Here is a 17,400-nt window from a genome sequence, read left to right on the forward strand (position 1 = left end):
AATTGGTATTTGGGATCCCCTTTGAAAATAAAGAAAGATGTATTTTTTGTTTTTAGAAAATCCAATTAATGAGGGGGTGGAAAGGGGGGTGAATTTTTAAAATGAGTGTATCTATATCTCAAAACTTTTAAAGTTTATAGATGAAAAAATTGGTATTTAGAATCTCCTTTAAAAATAAAGAAACACGTATTTTTTTGTTTTCGGAAAATCCCAACAGGAAGGGTGGGAAAGGGAGAAACAGGGGTTGAATGCCTTTAATGAGGATACTTATATCGCAGAAACTGAAGATATTACAGATCTGAAAATTGGTATTTGGGATCTCCTTTAAAAATAAAGAAAGATTTATTTTTTGTTTTTGGAAAATCCAATTAATGAGGGGGTGGAAAGGGGGGTGAATTTTTAAAATGAGTGTATCTATATCTCAAAACTTTTAAGGTTTATAGATGAAAAAATTGGTATTTAGAATCTCCTTTAAAAATAAACACGTATTTTTTGTTTTCGGAAAATCCCAACAGGAAGGGTGGAAAAGGGAGAAACAGGGGTTGAATGCCTTAAATGAGGATACTTATATCTCAGAAACAGAAGATATTACAGACCTGAAAATTGGTATTTGGGATATCCTTTGAAAATAAGGGAACAGGTATTTTTTTGATTTTGGAAAATCTAATTGATGGGGGTTAAACAGGAGTTACAATTGGGGTGAATATTTAGAAAGACTATATCTACAGTGTATCTCAGAAACCTAAAATGTTACAGACGTAAAAATTGGTATTTGGAATCTCCTGTAAAAGTAAAGAAACATAGGTGATTTGTTTTGGAAACTCCACTGGGGAACTAAAATGAGGATGAAATTTTAAAGTGAGCATTTCTACAGTTTATCTCAAAACCTTAACACATTACCGAAGGGAAAAATAGTATTTTGTATCTATATTGAAAATAAAGAAACATGTATTTATTGTTTTGTGAAAAAAACATCTGGGTGGAGGGGTAAAGTGACTGAAAATGGGGTTGAATTATTTGAATTAGGATACTGATATCTTTAAGGCTGAAGATGTTACAGACGTGAAATTTGGCATATGAAATTTCCTTTAAAAATAAAGGAATACGTATTTTGTTTTCGGAAATCCACCTAATGGTTGGAGGGAAATTGAAAAATTAGTTGAATTATTTGTATGAGGATACTACTATCCCAAAAACGAAAGATTTTGGGGACGTAAAAATTGGTATTTTAATCTGCTTTAAAATTAAACAAACACGTGTTCTCGGAAAATCCAATGATGGGGGCGAGGGAAGTGAATATTGAATGTATTGTATGAGGATATCTACATCTAATAAAAACTAAAGTTGTTACAGACGTAAAAAATGATATTTGGATCTCCTTTAAAAACAAAGAAAGAAGCGTTCTTGGGCGAAATCATTTTCGGGGACGGGGGTGAAAAGGGGTTGAATTCCTTTTATCTGGAGACATATCTCAAAAACTGAAGATGTTTGAATCGTGATAATTGGTATTTAGAAGATCCTTTACTATTAAAGAGACAAGTATTTTTAACTGGAAATTCACTTAAGGGGGAAGTATGAAAGGAAGTCAAAAAGTGAATTCTTTTTATGGGGATACTTAGTCTATATCTCAGAACTGAAGGTAACAGACGTGAACAGTGGTATTTGGAATCTCCTTTAAACATAAAGAAACACGTCTTCTTTTTTGGTGAGTGGGGGCGTAAATCAACTTTAACGGCAGTGGGGTGGAAAAGGAGTTGAGACTAATTGATTTTACTGTTCATAATGTACTTATTCTGATCATAAACTGAAAAATTTAAACATATTTGAAATAAACGATATGAATGATAATGACTGTGCAATTGTTCACCTCTATAATAAAGTAAATAATTCACGGAAGTATATCATTCGTGTCGCCAGAAATCTCGCGCACTTGCCTACGCGCGACGATGGTACTGGTCACATTGTCAGCAACGACAATGACAGAGGATGTAATTTACCGCCAAGTAGCGGTCTTGCATCTTGCTGTGGGTTCCAGACCATCAATAATAATAATAATAATAATAATAATAATAATAATAATAATAATAATAATAATAATAATAATAATAATAATAATAATAATGTTCTGGACCGTCGTCAAAATTTGCGGACCGCGCTAGAAACGGGTCCCGGCCGAGTAATGACTACAATTGCAGTTCGGCCGCGGGTTCATTCCCGCCAGGGCACCCAAGACGACACCACGCCGGATCTCCTCAAGGATTTGATCCATATTAAAATGCTTATAGGAAAAGATGGCAAAGATTTAGAGTCCCAACTGGCCGGGTGGAATACCTGGACATAGACCGGGAAGTACGAAATCGATTGCTGGAAAGAAAGATTGAAAAATGGGAGGAACTTTGCCGTAATCTCTCAGAAAACGAGTCAGATCACGAATTTTGGCGGATTCTCTCAGAAAACGAGTTAGATCGCGAATTCCGGCGGATTATATATAATACGTTAAGCATTCAATTATAAATTTAATTACAATACCGTAGCGAATCATGGGTATCTTGCTAGTCTATATATACACGGTGTCCCACCCAACTCTGCGACCCCAAATATCTCCGATATGAAACAAAATATGAAAATTCCAATTGGCCAGGAACGTACCCATGGCAGGGGCTCACATAATGAGGGGGCACGCACAATCCACAAAGGCAAACAAATAACACCTCCAACACCAAGTTGCGCTTTTTAAAATGGAGCATGTATGTTTATTCCGCTTTTCTAAACACATTTACTAGTGGCCTATAGCACTCAGAAATTTCATTGTTGTGCAGTACATCTGGCATGGAAAATGCACCCAGAAATCACCAGTAGCGTCTTGTTCGATGAAACCATATCACTTCAACAGATGTTCGAAGTGCCCTCCGTTTGCATCAATACACTTTTGGAATCTGGTAACAAGAGTGTGTTGCACGTATTGCAGTTTTTCTACAGATATTGCCGCACACGCCGCGGTAATACGATGTTGCATATCCTCTACTGTCTTTGGCGGTTTTTTATACACTCTATCTTTCACTGTGTCCCAGATAAAGAAGTCTAATGGCGTCAAGTCTGGGGACCGAGGTGGCCATCGCACAGTACCTCCCCGTCCTATCCACCTATTTGAAAACGTCGCATCCACAACGTCTCTGGAAACACGTGCAGAATGTGCGGGACATCCATCATGCTGGAACCACATTGATAGACGCGTTTCCAATCCCAAATCCTCCATGAGGAGGGGTAGAGTGTCTTGCAGAAATGATGAATATCGCTGTCCGTTTAATGTTCCCTGATAAAAATAGGGACCTAAAATAGGTTACCAATGATACCGCACCAAACATTGACACTCCACTGTCGTTGATGAGCAATTTGGCGAATCCAGTGGGGATTTTGCTCGGACCAGTAGTGCATGTTCCGCAGATTCACATGACCATGATTGTAATTGAAGCTCCGTCCGTAAACAACGTATTACCCATGAATGCTGGATTACCTTGCAACTGCCGAAGTGAAAACGACAGAATACAATGCGGGATTCAAAGTCCGTCCCGTACAGTTCCTGTTGCAGTGAGATATGGAACGGACGTAACCGATGCCTTTGCAAAATTCTGCTCACACTACTGTGGCTTATTCCAGAACCTCGTGCAATCTGTCGGACACTCACCTGAGGATTATGCGCAACAGTAGCCAGAATAGCAAATACGTTTCCAGTGCCAGTCGCTCTCGTTGTACGTTGTCGCTTTGTGGGAGCCCAGCTTCCTGTTTCCCTGAGTTTCGTGCAGATGTTGGCAATGGTACGAGGCGAAGGACACCGTCAATCTGGGTAGCGTTCAGCGTACAATGCCACAGCTGCGGTTGCATTTGTGCGACATTCGCCGTAAATTAAAATACACTGACTGACAGAGCAAATGCAACACCAAGAAGGAGTGGTCAGAACTTTATGCCAATTGCAGGGTAGACTGACGTCACTGAGGTTTGCTCATGATGTGAATTCCGCCGCTGTGCTGCGCACGTAACGAACGATCAATGGGACACGGCGTTGGCCAATGGCCCACTTCGTACCGTGATTTCTCAGCCGACAGTCATTGTAGAACGTGTTGTCGTGTGCCACAGGACACGTGTATAGCTAAGAATGCCAGGCCGCCGTCAACGGAGGCATTTCCAGCAGACAGACGACTTTACGAGGGGTATGGTGATCGGGCTGAGAAGGGCAGGTTGGTCGCTTCGTCAAATCGCAGCCGATACCCATAGGGATGTGTCCACGGTGCAGCGCCTGTGGCGAAGATGGTTGGCGCAGGGACATGTGGCACGTGCGAGGGGTCCAGGCGCAGCCCGAGTGACGTCAGCACGCGAGGATCGGCGCATCCGCCGCCAAGCGGTGGCAGCCCCGCACGCCACGTCAACCGCCATTCTTCAGCATGTGCAAGACACCCTGGCTGTTCCAATATCGACCAGAACAATTTCCCGTCGATTGGTTGAAGGAGGCCTGCACTCCCGGCGTCCGCTCAGAAGACTACCATTGACTCCACAGCATAGACGTGCACGCCTGGCATGGTGCCGGGCTAGAGCGACTTGGATGAGGGAATGGCGGAACGTCGTGTTCTCCGATGAGTCACGCTTCTGTTCTGCCAGTGATAGTCACCGCAGACGAGTGTGGCGTTGGCGTGGAGAAAGGTCAAATCCGGCAGTAACTGTGGAGCGCCCTACCGCTAGACAACGCGGCATCATGGTTTGGGGCGCTATTGCGTATGATTCCACGTCACCTCTAGTGCGTATTCAAGGCACGTTAAATGCCCACCGCTACGTGCAGCATGTGCTGCGGCCGGTGGCACTCCCGTACGTTCAGGGGCTGCCCAATGCTCTGTTTCAGCAGGATAATGCCCGCCCACACACTGCTCGCATCTCCCAACAGGCTCTACGAGGTGTACAGATGCTTCCGTGGCCAGCGTACTCTCCGGATCTCTCACCAATCGAACACGTGTGGGATCTCATTGGACGCCGTTTGCAAACTCTGCCCCAGCCTCGTACGGACGACCAACTGTGGCAAATGGTTGACAGAGAATGGAGAACCATCCCTCAGGACACCATCCGCACTCTTATTGACTCTGTACCTCGACGTGTTTCTGCGTGCATCGCCGCTCGCGGTGGTCCTACATCCTACTGAGTCGATGCCGTGCGCATTGTGTAACCTGCATATCGGTTTGAAATAAACATCAATTATTCGTCCGTGCCGTCTCTGTATTTTCCCCAACTTTCATCCCTTTCGAACCACTCCTTCTTGGTGTTGCATTTGCTCCGTCAGTCAGTGTAATATCCAGGTATTCTTCGTTACTGAAGGCAAGCATATCGACTAGATGGCGGCAGTTGTTACACGCCACACGAAAACACGGTCTAATGTGTCAATATGGAAAGCAATATCCGAAACGTACGTGAATTACGGTACAGTATGATAGCAGACCAGATCAGGAGACACAGGGTACACTGAAGCTAGAACGTGCCAAGCTGATACCGGTTTGTTTACAGCAGGCTACATACCAGTGCAAGCAACCCCTACTCTGAGCACAGAAGTAAATGCGTAGCATTACGTCAGAAACGGTGGCGCCATTGCCATCCTCTAACAAACACGTATTTCAGAACGTATGAGGTTTAGAAACGTGAAACCAAGTGTGTTATCACCAATTACAGCTCTAGTTTTCATTTTGCTAGAATAAGCATACATGTTCCATTTAAAAAAACACAACTTGGCGTTGGAAGTGCTACTTGTTCACCTTTATGGATTGTGTACACCTTCTCATTGTGTGAACCCCTGACATCGGTACGTTCCTGGCCAATCGGAATTTTCATATTTTGTTTCATTTCGGAGATATTTGGGGTCGCAGAGTTGGGTGGGACACCCTGTTTAAAATAACTTGTCCTGACTGACTGACTGACTGACTGACTGACTCATCATCACCGAGCCAAAACTACTGGACATAAATAAATGAAATTTTGGGGATACCTTCATATTACAATGTAGGTGCTCACTAAGAGAGAATTTTTGGATATTCTGGATATATATATTGGATATCTATATCTCAAAATTTTAAAAGTTTGCACATGTAAAATTTGGTATTTAGAATCTTCTTTAAAAATAGGAAAACACGTATTTATTGTTTTCGGAAAATCCCAATAGGAGGGGTACAAAAGGGTTAAAAAGAGGTCGAATGCCTTAAATGAGATTTCCGGTACTTACTTATATCTCAGAAACTGAAGATATTACAGACCTGAAAATTGATATTTGGGATCTCTTTTAAAAATAAAGAAACACGTATTTTTTGTTTTTGGAAAATCCAATGAATGGGAGGGTGAAAAGGGTGGTGAATTTTTAAAATGAGTGTATCTATATCTCAAAACTTTAAAAGTTTACAGATGTAAATATTGGTATTTAGATTCTCCCAAGAAAATGAAGAAACACGTATTTTTTGTTTTCAGAAAATTAAGGGGTTGAAAAATGGGCGAAGAGGGGTTGAACATCTTTTATGAGGAGACTTATATCTCAAAAACTGAAGATGTTACAGACATTAAAATTGAAATTTGGAATCTGCTTTGAAAATAAAGAAACGCGTGTTTTTGTGTTTTGGATAATCCGATGAACAGGGGGTGAAGAGGAGTGACAAACGGGGTGAATTTTTAAAAAGACTATATCTGTAAATTATCTCAGACACGTAACATATTACAGATTTGAAAACTGGTATTTGGAATTTCCTGCAAAAGTAAATAAACATAAATATTTTTTCTGAAAATCCACTTAAGGGGAACTGAAAAAGTGAGTGAATTTTTAAAATTAGCGTATCTACAGTATATCTCAAGAACTTAACGTGTTGCAGACGTGAAAATTGGTATTTGGAATCTCCTTTAAAAATAACGAAACACGTATTCTTTGGTTTTCGGAAAAGACCCTTAACGGGGGGGGGGGGTTGAAGGGATTGAAAAATTAGTTTAATTATTTGTATGAGAATGTATATATACATACCAAGAAATCTAAAGTTGTTAAAACGTGCAAACTGGTATTTGGAATTTGCTTCAAAAATAAGGAAACACGCATTTGGGGGGGGGGATCAAATTGGTAGAGGGGGGATGAAAAGGGAGATGAGTTCCTTTTACGACGATACATATATCCTAAAAACTGAAGATGTTACAGAAGTGATCATTGGTATTTGGAAGCTCTTTTAAAGAAACGAGTACTGTTTGTTTTTGGAAAATTCACTTGAGTGGGGAGTGTGAAAGGAAGTAAAAAATTGAATCCTTTTTCTGGAGAAACTTATATCTCAAGACTGAAGGTTACGGACGTGGAAATAAGAATTCGGTATCTCCTTCATAAATAAAGAAACGCGCATTTTTGGGTGGGGGGAACCAACTTAACGGGCGGGGGTGGAGTGATAAAGGAGTTGAATTCTTTTCATGAGGATACTTATCTCTCAAAAACTGAAGTTGTTACAGACATGAACATTTTTCATTTGGAATTTTATTTCAAAGTAAAGAAACACGTAATCTTTTGTGTTTGAAAAATTCACTTAAGGGAGGTGAATTAATTGAAAAATTACTTGAATACTTTGTATAAGGATACTTATACATCGAAAACTAAAGATGTTACAGGCGTGAACATTAGTAATTGGAATCCCCTTTAAAAATAAAGGAACACGCATTTGTGGGGGAGATCAACTTGGGGCGGGGGCGGTGAAAATGGAATTTAATTCCTGTTTATGAGGATACATATATCTTAAAACCGAAGATGTTGGAGTCGTAATAATTGGCACTTGGAAGCTTCTTTCTAAACAAAAAAACAAGTTTTTTTTGTTTTTCGGAAAATTCACTTAAGGGGGAGGGTGAAAGGAAGTGAAAAATTTAATTATTTTTATGGACAAACTTATATCTCAAAAGCTTAAGGTTACACACGTGAAAATTTTTACTTGGTATCACCTTAAAAATGAAGTAACGCGCATTTTTGGAGGTGAGTGGGGGAAATCAACTTAACGGGCTGGGGTGAAAATGGATTTGAATCCTTCTTATGAGGATAATTGTATCTCAAAAACTGAAGATGTTAGAGGCATGAACATTTGTATTTAGAATTTTCTTTCAAAGTAAAGAATCACGTGTTCTTTTGTCTATGAAATATACACTTAAGAGGGTGAATGAATTGAAAAATTAGTTGAATTCTTTGTGTGAGGATACTTATATGTCAAAAAATTAAAATTGTTGTCCGGCTCCATAGATAAATGGTTAGCGTGTTGGCCGTTGTTCACAGGGGTCCCGGGTTCGATTCCCGGCAGGGTTGGGAATTTTAACCATCATTGGTTAATTTCCCTGGCACGGGGGCTGGGTGTATGTGTTGTCTTCATCATCATTTCATACTCATCACGACGCGCAGGTCGCCTATGGGTGTCAAATCAAAAGACCTGCACCTGGCGAGCCGAACACATCCTGGGATATCCCGGCACCAAAATCCATACGCCATTTCATTTCAACTAAAGATGTTAAAGACGTGAACATTGGTATTTTGGAATCTCATTTAAAAATAAAGAAACACGCACTTTTGCGGAAGGGGAATCAACTTAACTGGTAGGAAGGGGGGTGAAAAAGGAGTTAAATTACTTGTATGGGTATAATTATATCTCAAAAACTGAAGATGTTACAGAGGTGAAAATTAGTATTTGGAATCTCCTTTAAAAGTAAAGAAACACGCATTTTTTTTGTTTCTTCGGAAAATCGACGTAAGGGGTGTTGGGTTGAATATAAGTAAATAAAGAGTTAAAATACGTTTATGAGGATACTTTATATCAAAAACTGAAGGTTTTACAGACATACAGGCATGAAAACAGGTATTTGAATATCCTTTAAAAATAATGAAACACTTTTTTTTTTCGGAAAATCCAATTGAGGAGCTGAAAAGAATTGGAAAAGTGGGTGAATTTTTTAAATGAGTACCTGTATATCTATATTATATGTCGTCCGGCTCCATGGCCAAATGTTTAGCGTGCTGGCCTTTGGTCACAGGGTTCCCGGGTTCGATTCCCGGCAGGGTCGGGAATTTTAACCATCATTGTTTAATTTCCCTAGCAGGGGGCCTGGGTGTATGTGTTGTCTTCATCATCATGTCATCCTCATCACGACGTGCAAGTCGCCTACGGGTGCCAAATCAAAAGACCTGCACCTGGCGAGCCGAACACTTCCTGGGATCTCCCGGCACTAAAAGCCATACGCCATTCCATTTTACATTATATGTCAAAAACTAAACATGCTAGAGACAATAAACTTGGTATTTGGAAGGTCCTTTAAAAATACAGGAACCTGCACCTTATTGTTTTCGGAGAGGGCACTTAACAGGCGGTGAAAGGTAGTGAAATGTAGTTGAATTATTTAGTTCAGATAGTCGCTTAGTACAATGCCAAGGAGCGATTACTCTGATCAAATTACGAATTCCACGCGAGCGAAGCCGCGGGTAATTGCTAGACACAAATATAATTGAATCGTTTTCTTCTGAAACAGCACATGTCAATAAATCTTAGTTTTGAGACATCCATCTAAAACGTACAGGAACGATAAGCAATATACACGTTGTAAAAACACTATGCTTTATAGGTAGAGGATATTGAAATCTATGTTTTTATTGAAAAATAAAGGAATTAATATTGCAGTAGTCCAGGTTTATCGGAAATTATATCCCCTTGACATGTGCCGTTTTACCAAAAAAATGGACGACAAAAATTAATTTGTTACAAAATATCTTTATTTTCGCTGTTTTACAAAACTGTTTGGTCAGTATTCATTCTAGTCATCATCATCATCATCATCATCACCGAACACATTATCTTTGGTAACTGGCCAATTAATAATCTCATTGTAGAAATCAAGATGCTCTTCTGGAATATACTGCATTGTTTTCCTTATATCCTGTATTTTCTTCTCCTGAATAGGCAGTCTTTCTCCTGGATATGCTAGCTTTGTAGGGAACGTTATGACACTCACTGAATTCCTGATACCTAGCTTGAACGTATGTACCACTAGACCGTCAATGAAATCTCGAGCTTGAAGAACAGTATTCGGCATTTCACTTCAGTATGTGAAGTGACTGAAGAACGATATCTGGAACGATTGTTTTTGGTCTCGTGGAAGTCTGAGATTCATTGATTCCACAGATAGGCAACTTCTTTTAAAGAATGAAGGCCACCAATATTTGAAGTCAATAATATCTTTGGATTCAACCATTTTAACTGTAAACTTTCTTTGACTTGTGGACAGTACAATCATCTCTGTATAATCTTTGGGAACGTAAATTCTGTCATTTTTCCTTACCACTCTTTTTACTGCAGCAAAATGCCTGTCATTGGGTAAATAAGAGCGTCCTCTTTGAGGAAAATACTGATTAATTGTCTGGAATCTGCCCATAGTCACCAAAGCTAAGAAAAAACGTATGACCGTGTGGTTAGAATTTTGTCCAGGGCAAGAGTCTGAAAACACATGGAGGTGTTGTACCGAATTAGGCATTTCATTGTTAATGAAGTCTAAAAGAAAAGAGACATCCTCATTCGGACCTTTATGTACTCGCCCTTCATGATATGTATAAAACTTCGTCTTATTAGGACCCAGTGATGTGACGCTAAATATATTCACTGTTAACTGACGGAAGTAAAATATATCCTTCACAGGGATATCTAGCAGGGGAAAATTTTGCATAAAATCGAATGTAATAGCAGCAATTGAATGGTCTTCCAAGCATTTCTCTTTGACGAATTTCATTTTGGAGTAAATTTTTTTTGCCCTCCTTTTGTGTATAAGTAATTCTGCTACTGCAACTTTCTTTGCTTTGTCATTTAAAGACGGGTTGTTAATTTTTACTGAGAGTTCTTCACAACGGGAACATGTATCCACTTGCGGACGACCAAAGGACAGGGTGAATCTTTCCTTAAAAACATTTCTGTATAAGCTATAAGATACTTTCATGCTAGGATGTTTTTCTTCAAAAAGTTTGTGCATCAATACTAAGTTCAGTTTAGGATTAAGATATTTCACTTCTTTGCTTGTATAATGCGCTATTTTTGTAGGAAAACTCTTGATATGGTCAATTATTGCTTGTATAACATCACCTGGTTTAGCATTGGCTGGAGTAGACTTTCCTCTTCGATCAATGGCTGGAGTTGAGAGAGCAACATGGCTACAAATCCTACATAGTCGTCCAGCGGTGACAGCTAAAATATGCATAAGTGCCTTTTTGCATACCTGAATTCTACCATGAGAAGTAGTTACACTATACACAAACGTGTGTCCTTTCGGTTTCTCCCTGTCCCCATGTCTTGGACGTTTACTTTTAATGTCCATTCTTGCAACAAGCCCCAGCAGAAATGCGTCTTGTTCATCCTTTGTTTGGAACTGCCGGAACTGGGTATGGAGCTGTTCCCTGTCTTCAGGAGTTGTACGCTGGAAACACATCCCGCGGCACCTATTTGAGAACAGTAATATAATGTATTAGATGACTATAAAGGCATTTAACACGTTATTTATGTTGTACAAAGAGTATAACCTTAAAAATCTTACCTGCAATCCCTTCCTGGTTTTCTTTCAGTTACAATGTTGCCTCGATAATTAACATATTCTTCTCCAGAAATCCTAGCCTTTTTAATTACTTCTCGTTTATACATCTTCCTCTTTCTTTTCACATTCATTTCAACGATTTCCGCATCTGCACTGCACTCCATGTCTGTATATTGCAGTTTCCCGCTCATTTCAATAATAGGTGCAATGTCTGCCAGCTGGATGCGTGGAACTGCCGATTGGATACAGCAAGCCAGTTCATTTTACGGATAAAGTGCACATGTCAGTGACAAGTGCTGTTTCTCCAACAAACTATTATTACCGGGCAGAGCTACCGGATGAAGCAATGCAGTGACGTGTGTAGTTTCTGCAGAAAACGATAGATCTATACTTAAAGACTGTATTACATGCCTTAACTCAATTTTGGCAAAATCTTGACACGATTCAATTAAACACACACTTTTGTTGTTAGCTGAGGTGTGGTTCGCCTCTTCAGTTGTCACCCATTTCCGCTAGATGGCAATACAGCTGCTAGTACAAAAGCAAACCTGCCAACGACAGATAAACAACAACTGGGATATTTATATTTTAAAAGATACGTCAGATAAACGGATAATGCCAAAAAATCGTAACAATCTTGAATTATTTGAACTAGTTTGAATTATTCTGCAAGTGAAGAACAAAGCATAAATATTCAAAAACAAAAATATTGAACTACAGAAATTCTTCACTCTTACGTCTATATACCACCACGATGTATATTAATAAAGTGTGATACCGCTAAGAATTGCAAATATGTGTTCTGTTCTTAGGGGTCATAACAAGTTATATCACTTCATTATATTTCAAAGACATTTAAATTTCACCAAGCACATTCAGCACTTCGAGTATTAAAGGGCGTATGGCTTTTAGTGCCGGGAGTGTCCGAGGACATGTTCTTTTGATTTGATAGGCCTACCCGTAGGCGACCTGCGCGTCATGATGAGAATGAAATGGTGATGAAGACGTCACATACACCCAGCCCCGTGCCAGCGAAATTAACCAGTGATGGCTAAAATTCCGCACCCTGCCGGGAATCGAGCCAGGAACCCCTGTGACCAAAGGCGAGCATGAAGCCGAATAGGACTTGGAGTACCTGCACTGTAGTGCCGCATAGGGGGTGAGGGATACACTGAATGTCAAAGGCTTTTGAACCAAGAGTCAACAAGAATGCAAAAAGGAGAGCATCTTAAAAACGTGGCCTTCTTAGAGATATGTCACTCTAAGTGAAAATACTTTAGAAGGATGTCCATCATTTCCAGTTGTATCCAACACAATAAACACATAAACTCGTAAGAGTTGAATAACCGATGTTCAGCAGAACTTTAAGCAGTCTTTCCTCATGCATGCAGTGTGAGCGGAAACCAGCTGTGTTGACTGTCATGATATTGAAATCTAGTCCATAATTGGTAAAATCCGAAGAGCGGACGATGAGTGCGATTTCTCTTTCCTTTCCTCCCCTCCCTTACTCTATAAAATGTTCACAGTTCATGATGGAAGTGAGATGGAATTGGTATATTTTTGCGACGACCTTGTTCGAATTCCATACTCAGATATGTTGAGAGAGAAATGGCTAGGTGAGCAATTACATTGCGAATCGGATTCATCCCACTCGAGATTGCTGCATGACGTCATGTGGAGTGTGCGCCATCGACTAAAGAGAAAAACACATTCAGTATTTTCTCTGGGTCAGTTCCGTTCTTCGTCCTTAGCGCGGTGCGAAGTCCCCATCCTGGAGCTGAGAGGGCCGTACCCAGATGAGCAATTACTGTGGTCTCTTCTACTGAGGTGTCTGCTTCATGTGTAAGTAGTTTAGATCATTTACTTTCAGTACCTTTCTAACTGATTACCAAATCATTAACTTCCCACTATGTGTACAATGAGAACTTGTCCTATATTGAAATAACTCTTTTTATCACTTGAAAACTTCAGGACCGGGCGAGTTGGCCGTGCGTGTAGAGGCGCGCGGCTGTGAGCTTGCATCCGGGAGATAGTAGGTTCGAATCCCACTATCGGCAGCCCTGAAGATGGTTTTCCGTGGTTTCCCATTTTCACACCAGGCAAATGCTGGGGCTGTACCTTAATTAAGGCCACGGCCGCTTCCTTCCAACTCCTAGGCCTTTCCTATCCCATCGTCGCCATAAGACCTATCTGTGTCGGTGCGACGTAAAGCCCCTAGCAAAAAAAAAAAAACTTCAGGAGGCGTTAAGTTTCACTTTCTTAAAAATTCAAGGTATTCATTCTAAAGTATTTATGCTAGTATTAGAATAACGACCCTGTGCAATGCACAGGGTGTACGAAAACTACTGTCCGAACCACCAGCAGTGATAGAGGTGACAGTGACAATAAAACGAGTGAGCGTACGAACTCATTGTGTTGGGTCTCAGTTCCATTCTTTCCTTTCAGAAATTAAGGAAATACTATAATGGTACAACAATTTGACGTTAAATTTTTTATGTATCGTGACGTTTCATTACCATTAAACACATAAAAAAATGTATTTAACAACATAACTATAACTTGAGACACTCGGGTAATTGTGGGCAGCGCATCTCATCTGAAACGGTATTACCGTACTTCTCCCATTCCACTGGAATCTGGATGCAAATTGCGAATTTGAAGGTTGGTTCCTATTCTCATTTTAATTGTCCTAATTCATTTTATTAGGACCAGTGATTATTGAACTATATCTTTTGTACTTCCTACAGAAATTAATCTATTGTAATTACGAAGCATGTTGCTTTGTTGGCAAGCTACCTATGAACAATATGTTTACCTGAAATGACTACGTGTATGGTAATTTAACACATTATTGCTGTGAATATGATTTATCCTACCTGTGAATCATACAGTTACATTAACGGCTTGGGAAATTAGTTGCTTTATTCTATAAATTAAAAACAATGAATAAAATTTTATGAGAATGCAGTAGGCTAGTGGTCAGAAGCTTAAGACCACCATAAAAGACGACAGAAGTCCTCTATGCACAATTTTTAATATCATAATTTCCCAAACTTTAAGTAAATAAATACATACATGTGACTGTTATTCCTTTCAGCATTCGATCCACAAGCTTCTGTGAATCAGTCCAACTTCTTCACGATCGTCTGTTTCCAACTAGTTCTTGGCCCCGTTTAGTTACACATCACTCCTCTTTAAATCGTTAAAAACTGGTCTCCATCTACTTCTCTTTGTTGCCAATATATTACTTCTCTAAATGCGGTGGTCTTTTGGAGTGATTTTCTAATATTAACATAGATAACGTCGCTGCTGAGTCAAAACCGTGAATGTGACAATGCTCTTCCGATCCGTTATTTGCCTTAAGATTTAATGATAATAATAATAATAATAATAATAATAATAATAATAATAATAATGACGGACTGTGGCCTCCGGAAATAATGAGATGGCGTATTGCTTTTAGTGCCAGGATGTGTCCGGGGACTTCGGCTCGCCAGTTGCAGATCTTTTTGATTTGACGCACGTAGGCGACCTGCGCGTCGTGATGAGGATGAAAGGATGATGAAGACGACACATACACCCAGTTCCCGTGCCAGTGGAATTACCAATCATGGTTAAAATTCCCAATCCCACCGGGAATCGAACTCGGAATCCCTGTGACCAAAGGCCAGCACGCTAACCATTTAGCCATGGAGCCGGACTGGCCTCCAGAGAGGTCCGTTGAAGGTCTTTTGAACTGACGCTGTATAGGCGACCTGCGCATCTAATAATAATAATAATAATAATAATAATAATAATAATAATAATAATAATAATAATAATAATAATAATAATAATATAGAGTTTGTCCACAAAAGAATGGCAAGGCTCATGAATTGTAAGAAAGTAAAAGACATTCTAAATCTCGTAAATGTAATACTAGCAGTATTATTATTATATTTATTAGCGGTAGTAGTATTAAGATAATGCCTGCTAGGCACCACATGTCAATTTCAAGTCATCCTTCCTTGTTGTTTCTTCTTTTGTTCTTTTCAGTTCCTTCATCGTTGAACTATGCTTTATTCTTCTCTCCTTTTCATTCTTCCTTGGAATTCTTCCATTCTTAAAATATTATTTTTTAAATCGCTCCTTCTATAGTTTCCTCTTCTCATATTTTGTTCTTTCTTTCTTAATCTGTTTATCCCCTCCCCCCAGGGTTTTTCCCTCGGACTCAGCGAGGGATCCCACTTCTGCCGCCTCAAGGCAGTGTCCTGGAGCGTGAGACTTTCGCTCAGGGGATACAACTGGGGAAGAGGACCACTACCTCACCATCCTGACATTTGCCTGGAGGAGGAGTGGGAAACCACGGAAAACCACATCGAGGATGGCTGAGGAGGGAATCGAACCCGCACACCCCCCCTCTAGTCAGTTGAACCCCCAAGACTGAGTGGACCCAGTTCCATGCCTCGTACCACATTTCAAATTTCGTGGCAGAGCCGGGATTCGAATCCGGGCCTCCGGGGTGGCAGCTAATCACACTAACCACTACAGCACAGAGGCTAACACACATATTTTATTTATTTCTAAATCTTTCTTGACCTTTTGTATATAGCTCGTTTCTCCGAGCGGTACCTGACAGATTGGCAATCTGTAATCATCCTGTCTATAGCAATAATAATAATAATAATAATAATAATAATAATAATAATAATAATAATAATAATAATAATAATAATAATAATAATAATAATAATAATAATAATACATTCATATATTTGGAAAGTGGTGGCGTTTCATTAGGTTTTCACAACGTTGTTATTTTCACAAAATCATTACTACAAAACTTGCAAGGAATATTTCCGAACTTACCAAAGATAAGCTGTTAAATTTTCATTCAGGTTGTGACTTTTTTTGCCAGATGTATAGTTAATCGTTACTGATTCAGTCGTGTTCTTTTAAGATACATTATTCACTGTATCCGTTTGCAATGTGACATTTCACGGAGTCTCTCAGTAAAATTGTGTTGTGATTGATAGAAAATGTGTGTCCTTAATGAATTTCGATCATGGATGAACGCAAGTTTCGTATTGGACATGCTACATTGTACTCGTGCTTCTATGTGAGCTGTGATTTCAAGCAGTCTTTGCTGCACTGGAAACTTGGTGAACTCGTGGAATAATAGTGAGAATAATAGCGGATACATATACAGTTGTATTTAGTATAGTAGTATTGCACAGTGGTATTTAGGTCGGTTTTCGTATGGAGAGCTGATAAAGGCTGAGTAAGAAATTAAGATGTGAAGAGAATCTGTGCACATGAAATTTTTTCGATAGTGGAGTCATGTAAAGTGAATGAGTGACGAAAAGTTACTTAGAAGAATCAAAGCAGTAGAGGAGACGGTGTTTAGAATCGGTCTTTTATTATTTCATGGTATAGTTGATGAAAGGGGAAGGTCACTCATTTTTTTGCAAATAGAGAAGTATAAATCATTCTAGTTCATACACGGAGGCCTGAAAAACCGGTAAAAAGCGTAACAGTTTATAACGAAGATGAAAATATGTTTTCACGTGAGAATAACTGGACGTGAAGAGTCAGCAAACAATCACTTTTTTTTTTATTTAAATAAAGTAAGCTTTCCTGGATTCTAAAATATAACATGTGCATGTTCCTGCCTCGAAAGTGTATTTTAAATGTCAATTTAATTATAGTGCCACCACTGCCACTACCCCTTAGCTGTCAGCAAGTACTACTCTTCCAAAAATTCCTTTCTTCAAATCCTTAGGTAGGACTACATTTTTCCCGGGAACCAAACAGCGTAGATTTCTTTAACTG

The sequence above is a fragment of the Anabrus simplex genome, chromosome 2 (assembly GCF_040414725.1).
Source record: "Anabrus simplex isolate iqAnaSimp1 chromosome 2, ASM4041472v1, whole genome shotgun sequence".
Taxonomy (NCBI): Eukaryota; Metazoa; Arthropoda; class Insecta; order Orthoptera; family Tettigoniidae; genus Anabrus; species Anabrus simplex.